The sequence below is a fragment of the Podarcis liolepis genome (assembly GCF_965112155.1).
Source record: "Podarcis liolepis genome assembly, chromosome: 14".
Lineage (NCBI taxonomy): Eukaryota > Metazoa > Chordata > Lepidosauria > Squamata > Lacertidae > Podarcis > Podarcis liolepis.
This window is the reverse complement of record NC_139569.1, coordinates 10,000,029-10,011,987: the sequence shown is the minus strand read 5'-3', so window position 1 is coordinate 10,011,987 and position 11,959 is coordinate 10,000,029.

The window sequence follows — 11,959 nt, the reverse complement described above, 5'->3', positions numbered from 1 at the left end:
AGGCTCGGGAGTAAACTACACAAATCCAGAGTGGAGTCCCTAAGACGGTTGGATGGTGCCTTGTAAGCCTCCTTCCTGCAACCTCTGCAGCCAAGCTGGTGCCGGATATATATATGATTGAGGATCGTAGAGCCAGAGACAAGCTTGGAGAGATAAAATCGAGATATGGAAATATGAAAACATCGATGAGAGATGAGAGGCAGGACTGAGATTTGGATACCTTCGAAATTCAGACTGCGGGAAGCAGTAAGTTTAAGATTATAATTTGGAAGACAATTTGATTTTTTTATTTTAGTTTTTTATTTGTATTGGACTGTGATTTGATATGTTAATTGGATGTTTTTTATTGGAAAATTAATAAACAATCTAACAAAACAAAAAAAGAAAAGAAAAAGAGAGAGGGATGTCCTATTGTCTGGGCAGTCCAGAACCTCCGTAAACACTGCCCAAGCTTGTGCCGTAGGAAGGCCACTTTTGTGCTGCTATCGCAATAGTATGCCTTCACCCGTGGAGGCGCACTCCATTGCCTCCAAAGGCAGACAGATGCCAACAACAACAATGGCACCATCATGGAGGACCCCATTGCCAGCATGCTACAAGATCCTTTTACACGGAGATGCCAGCTTGAGTGATTCCAGCAGGGTGCGCTTTCAGGTAACAGGAAGCCAAAACGAGGCCCTAATACCCTGGGTGGTTGTTGTTGTTTAGTCATTTAGTCGTGTACGACTCTTCGTGACCACATGGACCAGAGAACACCAGGCACTTCCACTGCCTCCCGCAGTTTGGTCAAACTCATGCTGGCAAATCTCCCAGAGGTAATTCAAAAGCATCAATTCTTCAGTGATCAGCCTTCTTTATGGTCCAGCTCTCACTTCCATACATCACTACTGGGAAAACCATGGCTTTAACTACACGGACCTTTGTTGGCAAGGTGATGTCTCTGCTCTTTAAGATGCTGTCTAGGTTTGCCATCGCCTTTCTCCCAAGGAGCAGGCGTCTTTTAATTTCATGACTGCTGTCACCATCTGCAGTGATCATGGAGCCCAAGAAAGTAAAATCTCTCCCTGCCTCCATTTCTTCCCCTTCTATTTGCCAGGAGGTGATGGGCCCAGTGGCCATGATCTTAGTTTTTTGATGTTGGGCTTCAGACCATATTTTGCACTCTCCTCTTTCACCCTCATTAAGAAGTTCTTTAATTCCTCCTCACTTTCTGCCATCAAGGTTGTGTCATCTGCATATCTGAGGTTGTTGATATTTCTTCCGGCAATCTTAATTCCAGCTTGCGATTCATCCAGCCCTGGGTGGTAGAGAACCTTTTTCAGCTTGGGGTCCACACTGCCTTCCAGGCCAACTTCCAGAGGGCTGCAGGACCAGCAGTGTACTTTTGCTAGAAGCAAAAGCAGCCAGGAAAATGGGAGCCCAGTCTCCCCATTTGGCACAGTGTGGCCTCTTCTACGCGGAAGCAGTCGGCACCGTGCCAAATCGGATCAGGGCAATTCGGAATATCTGGGGACTCTAATAATCGTGGCAAGCGAAAACACGGAAACAGATTGGATGCCTGTCCCCATCTCCTTATTAGCTTTGCTCCCGAAGCATGACAGATGCTAAACTCATCAGCTTTGCCCAGAGGTATGCCTTTGTCATGAGCATCTCAGAGCTTATACCCTCATTAAGTTAAACTTGCATGATGAATATTGAGTGTGGCAGTTCGACAGCGCTTGTGCGGGAAGCCGGCTCCCTTGAATTCCCACATTTGAGGGAGGAAAGCTTTTGCGGGTTGGTTGTTGTTGTTTTTAACATTGCCGAGAGTTCGCTGGGCACTCACCCCACACTTACGCGACCACCTCTATGGGAAATTGCAATATATATGCAGCCACATGTGGACTAAGGCATCATTCATCAACCTGGAGCCCTCCATCTGTTTCCATCTACAATTCCCCATCAGCCTCAGCCAGCAGGGAGTTGTGAGTCGAGGACCCGCCACCCGCTTGAGGTTAAGAAAGACACAAGGACACAGTATACAGTGGTACCTCGGGTTACAGACGCTTCAGGTTACAGACTCTGCTAACCCAGAAATAGTACCTAAGGCCTGGGGGCCAGATCTGGCCCAATCGCCTTCTAAATCCAGCCTGCGGACGGTCCGGAAATCAGCATGTTTTGACATGAATGGAATGTGTCCTTTTATTTAAAATGCATCTCTGGGTTATTTGTGGGCCATAGAAATTCATTCGTTTTTATTTTATTTTTCCAAATATAGTCCTGCCCCCCACAAGGTCTGAGGAACAGTGGACTGGCCCCCTGCTGAAAAAGTTTGCTGACCCCTGTGAGGGTCGCAATGGTCTGACTCAGGACAAGGCCGCATTTTAATGCTGTATTGTAATCTTGTTTTTAAGTTGTATTTTAATCAATTGTTTTTATACTTAGTGTTAGCCACCCTGAGCCCAGTCTTGGCTGAGGAGGGCGAGTATAAATAAATTTATTATTATTATTATTATTATTATTATTATTATTATTATTATTATTTATAAGGAATGCCAGGCCAGCATGCAGTCTCCAACGCAGAGCAGCCGGAAGATTCCCATCTCTTTCCACCAAGCAATTGAAACTGTCCTTGCAGGGCGAGATGCAAAAAGAGAAAAAAATGGGTCAGAAAATGCTGGCTGCCGAGGGAGTGATGCTGGAGCCAAACCAGCAAGCTTTAATTAGAAGGGTGCTCTTTTTTTGGATGCCGCACTCAGCAAACTCAGGCGGCGTGAAAGGAACAGGGGGAGGAGAGCCTGGAGGAGCTCAGAATGGCAGCCCTGCGCAAGAAAGGATGGGGGTGCTGATATAACTGGGTGTTCTTGCAAAAAGAGGAGATCTGAGGCAGGGAAAGAGCTTCAGAGCCTCCTGAGGGACACAGGCCAAGCCAGGGGTGGGTGCAGCCGGGGAACGAAACTGAGCAGGGCGCCAGGTGTACAATTCACTTCTCCCAGAGCTACAATTCCCAGCATCCTTAAAGGTAAAGGGACCCCTGACCATTAGGTCCAGTCGTGGCCGGCTCTGGGGTTGCAGTGCTCATCTCACTTTATTGGCCGAGGGAGCCGGCGTACAGCTTCAGGGTCATGTGGCCAGCATGACTAAGCCGCTTCTGGCAAACCAGAGCAGCACACGGAAACGCCATTTCCCTTCCCACCAGAGTGGTACCTATTTATCTACTTGCACTTTGACGTGCTTTCGAACTGCTAGGTTGGCAGGAGCAGGGACCGAGCAATGGAAGCTCACCCCGTCATGGGGATTCGAACTCCCAACCTTCTGATCGGCAAGTCCCAGGCTCTGTGGTTTAACCCACAGCGCCACCCGCGTCCCTCCAGCATCCTTAACAAACTACATTTCCCAGGATTCTCGAGGGAGGAGAGCCAGGTGCTCTCAAAGTGTGTTGGATGTGCTCTGAATGTCTGGTTTGGATCTGCTCCTCTGCTGAGATGGCAAAGCAAGACCAGCCTTCTTCTTCTGCAGGCCTTCTGTCAGGCGACAGAACGGGGCTGATGGCAGGCGCATGGCTTCCAAGCTAATGAGGGGATTAAGGACGGCCTAATCCAGTCCTCAGAGACCAAGCCATGTTTGCCTTCCATTTGCTGCGACATGAGCTGGCGTGCGGCTTCCGAATTCCTCGCTCGCCACCCCTCCACCGTCTTGCACAGCGAGCCCAATTTTCCTTGTTCATCTCACCACCTGACAAACACACCCACACCACTCACAAAAGCTGTGTACATACCTAGAAAGCCCATAACTTCTCCCAGGGCCAGATTAAGACCTCTAGAGCCTCTAAACCCTTAAAAGATTTTGGTGCACCCATATATATCTAATTCAAAATACAGATGATAAAAAACTGTGAAATGTAATTTATTCCCTGGTGTGGTTTGTGGTTCGCCTCAAGGGCCGAAATGTCTTGGGCTGGCCCCGCCCTGTTCCCCTGTTCCATGTGCAGAGCGCTTCTCTGGCTACATGTCTGCATAAATCAGTTAAGGACACCGAGCAAGATCAGTTAAAAGAAGCAGCTGCACCTCCAGCATTCAGTATAGCACAGGACGCAGCTTCCTGCTCTTTACGAGATCAAAAGAGAAGTTTGGAGGCCCAAATGAGGAACAGGGAGCTGTTTCTATTATTATTATTATTATTATTATTATTATTAATTATATTATTATTATTATTATTATTATTATTAATTATTATTATTATATTATTATTATTATTATTATTATATTTATTGGCATTTTCATTTTCAAAAAACACTGTGTGATTTTACATAACTTTACATTACCTTTACAGTGGTACCTCGGGTTAAGAACTTAATTCGTTCTGGAGGTCCGTTCTTAACCTGAAACTGTTCTTAATCTGAGGTACCACTTTAGCTAATGGGGCCTCCTGCTGCCGCTGTGCAACTTCTGTTCTCATCCTGAAGCAAAGGTACTATTTCTGGGTTAGCGGAGTCTGTAACCTGAAGCGTCTGTAACCTGAAGCGTCTGTAACCCGAGGTACCACTGTATTCTGACTCTCTCAAGTCAACGACTTCCCCCATGCCTCCCAATTGACTTTCTAACTTCCAATTATAATATCCGCATCTCTCATTTCCTTCATCTACCTTTCCTTTTCCTTTGAAATTCCTTATCATTGTAAATAAGTTTCTAATTTTAACCGACAAACCTTTAAGCCGGTCCTGTTAGTGTTGTCAAGTGTTTACAATGTTCTTTCAAGTAAATAATAAATTTACTCCAGTCTTTTTCTGTTGGTCTCGCTGGTCTCAGATTTCCCCCCGACAGTCTTGCCAGCTCTGTATACAGAGGAGGCACAGGGAGCTGTTTCAATGGCTCTGGGGTGATGGCTGGCTGGGAATGGAAGGAATCTTTTCCGGGTCAGTGGCAAATCCTTCACGCCGAGGCATGCATGTGGCCTCATTTTCCCAGAGTGGAGGCTGCAGCTTGAATGTTTTAGCGTGAAAGACATCGCAAATCCTAGCCAAATCACGACGCTACCGCTGTCATATTAAAACAGCCAGAAACCAGCCCATGGATGACGCTAACATACCTAAGCTGTAAATAGGGTTTTCATTTTTTATTTTAATTGCCTGATGCAGCTGCTGCTGAGGCATGCCTGGAGGAGAGAAGCAAAACCGGCGTTTCTCAAGGCTGCGACGGAAGAGTCATAAGTGTGATCCCAACATGACCCTTGCGTGTGTGCATGCTTTCTCCCAAGCAATTTAGGATGGGATATTTTAATGGAAAACTACCTAGCTTGTGGGACGCGGGTGGCGCTGTGGGTTAAACCACAGAGCCTAGGACTTGCTGATCAGAAGGTCCGCGGTTCGAATCCTCGCGATGGTGTGAGCTCCCGTTGTTTGGTCCCTGCTCCTGCCAACCTAGCAGTTCGAAAGCACGTCAAAGTGCAAGTAGATAAATAGGTACCACTCTGGCGGGAAGGTAAACGGTGTTTTTGTGCGCTGCTCTGGTTCGCCAGAAGCGGCTTAGTCATGCTGGCCACATGACCCAGAAGCTGGACGCCAGCTCCCTCGGCCAATAAAGCGAGATGAGCACCGCAACCCCAGAGTCGGCCACGACTGGACCTAATGGTCACGGGTCCCTTTACCTTTACCTTACCTAACTTGTACTTCTTGAACCAATATGTGAATAGAAGCATAGCTATGTTTTCAGATTTGCAGTTCTCTGAATTTTGCGATGCAGTTCTCCAACCAAGCGATGCAGAATCAGGGACATTGCGAGCTCTTTTTCATGCAGTCTTATTAGAATAATAGAATTTTGGAGTTGGAAGGGACAAGGAGGATCTAGTTCAACTTTCTGCAATGCAGGAATATGCAGTTGTCCCATCTTTCAGCCCGGACACTGAGGTCCAGTGCCAAGGGCCTTCTGGTGGTTCCCTCCCTGCGAGAAGTGAGCTTACAGGGAACCAGGCAGAGGGCCTTCTCAGTGGTGGCACCTGCCCTGTGGAATGCCCTCCTACCAGATGTCAAGGAAACAAACAACTATCTGACTTTTAGAAGACATCTGAAGGCAGCCCTGTTTAGGGAAGTTTTCCATGTCTGAAGTTTTATTCTGTTTTTAGTGTTCTGTTGGGAGCTGCCCAGAGTGGCTGGAGAAACCCAGCCAGATGGGCATGGTATGAATATTATTATTATTATTAAACCTGCAACCTTGGCTTTATCAGCACCACCCTCTAACCCAGGTACAGGCAAACTCGGCCCTCCAGATGTTTTGGGACTACAACTCCCATCATCCCTAGCTAACAGGACCAGTGGTCAGGGATGATGGGAATTGTAGTCCCAAAACATCTGGAGGGCTGAGTTTGCCTGTGCCTGCTCTAACCAGCTGAGCTATCCAGGTTGTTTATCATGTAGTTATAGTGGGTTAGGCCAGGTTTCCCCAACCTGGTGCCCTCTAGATGTTTTTGGACTGGCCCCTGGGCCCATCTATGATCTGTAAATGCAAGGGAGAGGTTTGTTGTGCAGGTGGGGGTGGATAGGGGATGGGGACAAGTTAAATCAGGCTTCCTCTTCAGCCCTCCAGATGTTTTTGGCCTACAACTCCCATGATCCCTAGCTAGCAGGACCAGTGGTCTGGGATGATGGGAACTGTAGTCTCAAAATATCTGGGGGGCCAAGGTTGAGGAAGCCTGAGTTAAATCATGTCACGACAGTTGATATTATTTACCCAACACCCTCTAATAATAATAATAATAATAATAATAATAATAATTTATTATTATTACCCCGCCCATCTGGCTGAGTTTCCCCAGCCACTCTGGGCGGCTCCCAATCAGTGTTAGAAACAGTACAGCGTTACATATTAGGCCAGATTCCAAGAAATCAGCTACGGCACTTAGATTAATCAAGGTAATTATATTCATAGCAATCATTTGGATTCCACGAGCATCGCAGAGGATAAATCAAATTTTTTCCACAGAATATTTTATGCGACTGAATGCCTGGGGATTACTTCAGCCTCTTCATTCTGTTTGTCCTCCTCTTTGCATGAATTGGAATTGAAAGTCGTGTTGAGGAAGATTAACACTCCTCAAATGCGCACCAGGACTGCTGCGTCACTGGCTGTTTCCCCGGGGGAAATTCTGCTCTAGGCCAAGACGAGCCCAGCGATGGCTATTGCAAAGCATGGCGGTTTTGTTACTTGAGGCCGGCTTGCCTCTTGGACGAGTGAGATACTTGTCCACACTCTGAATCATTGCTTCTCTGCATCCTTTGCCATGCAAGATGAATGAATTAGGAAGAGAGTTCAAGGACACATCCCCAGCCAGACAAAAACACCCAAGAAGGGTGTGGATCTGGGCTGCTGACAGGAGCGAGCCAGCAGTAAATCACACCAAGCAAGTTGGAATTAACTCTTTATTGGCAAAAACAGGATCTGCATAGGAGTGCCAGGCCTAATGAGCAGAGCAACTCAACTCTGGCAGGTCTTGCCTCCATGAAGTACCATATTTTTCTGTGTATAGGTCTCCCCCATGTATAAAACACCCCCTATTTCTGGGGACTCAAATTTAGGAAAATGGGGGGAGATGGTTCAGAGTTGTTGAGTTTGGGGGGGGGCAGGATTGCACTGGGCTGTTGAGCTTTTTTACTGGGGATTGCTGAAAATCGCTCACCCACACACGGCACAAAATCTGCCTCTCGTCTGTCCTCTCACCGGCAGAAGAAGCCAATCGGCCGCCCAATTCCCGCAGCGCCAGCCAATCAACAACAGCCCTTGACGCAGCAACCAATAACACGCCCAATCGCTGTTGACAGCCGCGGCAGCAACCAATCAAACTTCCACCCTATCCATGTGTAAGACAACCCCCACTTTTTAGTATAATTTTTAAAGAATAAAACCTAATCTTATACAAGGAAAAGTACAGTAGATGCCAAGACTGAAGGTTCCTTGCCACCTACAGCTGCCTAGGTCCCCTCCTCTCTCCCACTTAGCCACAAACCTCACTGGGTCAAACTTGGGCCAGTCACTGCCTCTCAGCCTAACCTACCTCGCTGGGTTGTTGTGGGGGCGAAATGAGGGGAGGGAGAAGCATGCACAGTGGACACTCGGGTTGCGAACGTGATCCATGTGGAAGGCACATTCACAACCCGCAGTGTAGGGATGATCGGGGAGTGGGGAGTGGGGTTCGGAGGGAGCACACTCCCACCCACAGGCAGCCACAGTCTGCCTGTACGCGTGACCTTGGGGGGTGGGGCACCCCCCTCACAGACAAAGCCACAGCTGTCTGAACATCGTTCCCTCTGTCTAACCTTTTGCGGTCTCAGTAGTCTGCGGTGTCCTGTCTGTAAGCTTTGTCTCTGAGACCTTTTGTCTCCTTCGTCATACACTGTGCAAGGGGAAAATGATGCGGTGGAAACAGGTGCCAAAATAACTTTGTACCACCCCACTGGGGTGGAAGATGTGTAAAGGTCACAGCCCAAAATGTATCTGCCTGTTTGTATATTTGTCTCAATAAAAGGAGGCTCCACAGGGCTGGCCGGCAGCCTACATGCAGCTCACCTGTGCGCAGCTCACCTGTGTTATCAGCTCCTGCCTCAATGTCCATCACTTCACCGCAGCATTCGCAACCCACAGCACCACGTCTGTGCATGCACGGGTCACAATTTGGTGCTTCTGCGCATGTGCAAGTGCCGAAACCTGGAAGTAACCCGTTCCGGTACTTCTGGGTTCGGAGCGGTGCAACCCGAAAACGCACAACCTGAAGCGTCTGTAACCCAAGGTATGACTGTATGCCTCTTTGGGCCCCTTAGAGGCAAAAGTGCAATATAAATGCAATAAATAAATAACAAATAAATAGACTATCTCAAGCGAACAAAAAAGCAAACAAAAAACCCAGGTGAGAGTCTGAAGGGCTAGGCAAAGAGACCTGGGCGTCTCTCACCCTGTTTTCATTCATAAAAATCCAAGATCCATTGACATACAGACCTCCATTTTTGCTGTGAGTCAGATGTCCATTAAGCCTCACAATGAGGTTTTCGGCTGCAACCTCTTCCACTTAGAGGAAAACGTGGCATGTGTTGGGCTGGGGGTGGGGGAGGCGTGGAGCACAAACCCATCTTCTTTATCCCTCCAACATGCCATTTGCGTCAATCAGCAATAACAACGAAATTGCTGTTGGCCCCCTGGGCTACTAAGTGAATGAACTGCGAGGGAGGTGGGCGTGGAAGGTTGTTTTTGTGTGCAGCGAAATCTTCTCTCTTTCAAAGACAGGCATCTCCCCTCCACTTAACAGTTTGTGCAGGTAACAGAGGCGCCAGAAAGAGTGGGGAGGGCAGGGTGACTTCATGTTGTCACAGGGCCAAAAAGAGGCAAAGAACAACAAATTGTCCCTGTTTTTTGTGTTGAATATATGCCCTATGGTAATTGATGGACCTAACAGGTATCTAAAGTCATTTGCACATAACAAAATATGTATTTTATCATATATAGAAATGAGCAAACCAGTGATATTTGAGGGAGCAGGCTAGCAGGTGGGGCCCATTACTTCCATCTGAGGAGCCTACACAACACAAAACACTGTTGCTGTATGTAGGTTTTATTTTTTATTTTTTTAATCTTATATTTTGGAAATGTACATCCAGTTTTTTCCCCTTTGATTTTTTTTTGGGGGGGGGGCCCAAGTGCAGCTGGTATAGCACTGGGTGAATGTGATCCTTTGGCGAGGACCCTGTAAGGAGTCTCGCTGCGACATTCTGCACCCGCTGGAGTTTTTGGGTCAGTCTCAAGGGCAGCCCCACGTAGAGCGAGTTACAAGCTTCCCTTTGGAAGTTCCAGCTGAAACAGAGGAATCTGTGTTACACGCAGTCAGACCTTTGGTCCATCGCACTCAGTGTCACCTACACTGAATGGCAGCAGCTCTCCAGGTTTTCAGGCAGGATACCCCACCAGTAGATGCCTTTGGGGGGGGGGCTAGGATCTTCTGTCTCCAAAGCAGGAGGGTCATAGTGAGGCTCAGAGGAAGAAATGAACGATGCAACAAATAAAAATGCATGTGCAGAGCATTCCTAACCATGTCTACTCACTGGGATTTACCCCCGGGTAAAGAAGGTTACGATTAGAGCTAAAATGAAGCAGGCCTTTTGCTAGATCCATAAAGGCTGAGGGCTGGGCTTCAGCCAGCTCACCAAGTGGCTTGCTCCCTTTGCAAAAAAAAACCCCAAGCAGGTCCTCCTCTGGCTCATCTCTGGAGCTGAACTGACCTCTGCTGGTCTCTGGAAGTATTAAAGGAATCCCAGCCCCATGACCAACTCCTAGGCAAGTCTTCTTTTCAATCCACTTTGCAGCCCAGGTTTTAAAGCAGAGGTTGGGTCATGCATCTGTCTTGAAAGCTTCAGTTGAGATTCCTGCATTGCAGGGGGCTGGACTGGATGACCCCTGGGGTCCCTTTTCAATTCTACGATTCATCCTGTTCCCATAGAAACCTAGGAAGTCAGACCAGTGGTCCACCCTCCTGAGTGTCGTCTATAGTGACCAGCAGTGGTTATCTGTGGTTTCTGCCAGAGGTCTCTAACCTGGATTTGCCACTGGGGAATGAACCTGGGACTGTCTGCATGCAGAAGAGGTCTCCACTGCTGAGCTATAGCCCATCCCCTTTTAAGCCCCACTGGGCTCAATGGGACTTGGACTACTGCAATGCACTCTACGTGGGGCTACCTTTGAAGGTGACTCGGAAACTACAACTAATCCAGAATGTGGCAGCTAGACTGGAGACTGGGAGCGGCCGCCGGGACCCCATAACACCAGTCTTGAAAGACCTACATTGGCTCCCAGTATGTTTCCGAGCACAATTCAAAGTGTTGGCACTGACCTTGAAAGCCCTAAATGGCCTCGGCCCAGTATACCTGAAGGAGCGTCTCTACCCCCATCGTTCTGCCCGGACACTGAGGTCCAGCTCCAGGGGCCTTCTGGCAGTTCCCTCACTGCAAGAAATGAGGTTACAGGGAACCAGGCTAGAGGGCCTTCTTGGTAGTGGCACCTGCCCTGTGGAACGCCCTCCCACCAGATGTCAAGGCAATAAACAACTATTTTACTTTTAAAAGACAACTGAAGACGGCCCTGTTTAGGGAAGTTTTTAATGTCTGATGCTGTATTGTTTTTAATATTCAGTTGGAAGCCGCCCAGAGTGGCTGGGGAAACCCAGCCAGATGGGCGGGGTATAAATAATAAATTATTATTATTATTATTATTATTATTATTATTATTATTATTAGGAAGGCAGGGGTGCCAACTTGAATTAAATATTGGGTGGGGGTAAGCAGTGCCCTGCAAAATCAATAGTAATCACACACACCATTTGAATGGCAATGCCCATCAAGTTGGGGGGGGTATGTGGCCCCCCCAATATTTTAAGGGGGGGAGAAGGGACCTTGGCCTTCCACTTATAGGAGAAGGGGAGAATGGGGGGGGGGGAATCCCATCCAAAGAGGCTGGAGCAAGACTGAAACCAGGGGGTGGGGAGGACTAGGGGTGTACTGGATTACATATATCCTGGCTCTCCCCTCCCCTAATTTTCCATCATGCCTTCACTTCGGAGCACTGTGGCTAGAGAATGTTGAACTGTGACTGGGGGAAATCTGAATTATGTGCCTTTCGGGGTTATTCTTTAAGAAATGTATGTGCTCTACTGTAATTTGATGTTGCATTTTGATGTATCTTGATACGTTTTGCTATTTTACCCAGGATCTCTGTTTCCTTGCGGCTCCTACACGTTTTGCTTATGTAACATTGTTTAGCTATGTGTAATTATGGTACTTAAAATGTGGCAATATGTTGGAACGGTAGCAGCAGTTTTGTTGCATTTTGAATGTGGGATTTGTATTGGGCTTTTCCTTTTCTTATATTGATACCTTTTTGTTGCAATTTGCAGACAGCTTAGAGATTCCTGTTGAAGTATAAAGTGGCATGTAAATTAACTGACTAAA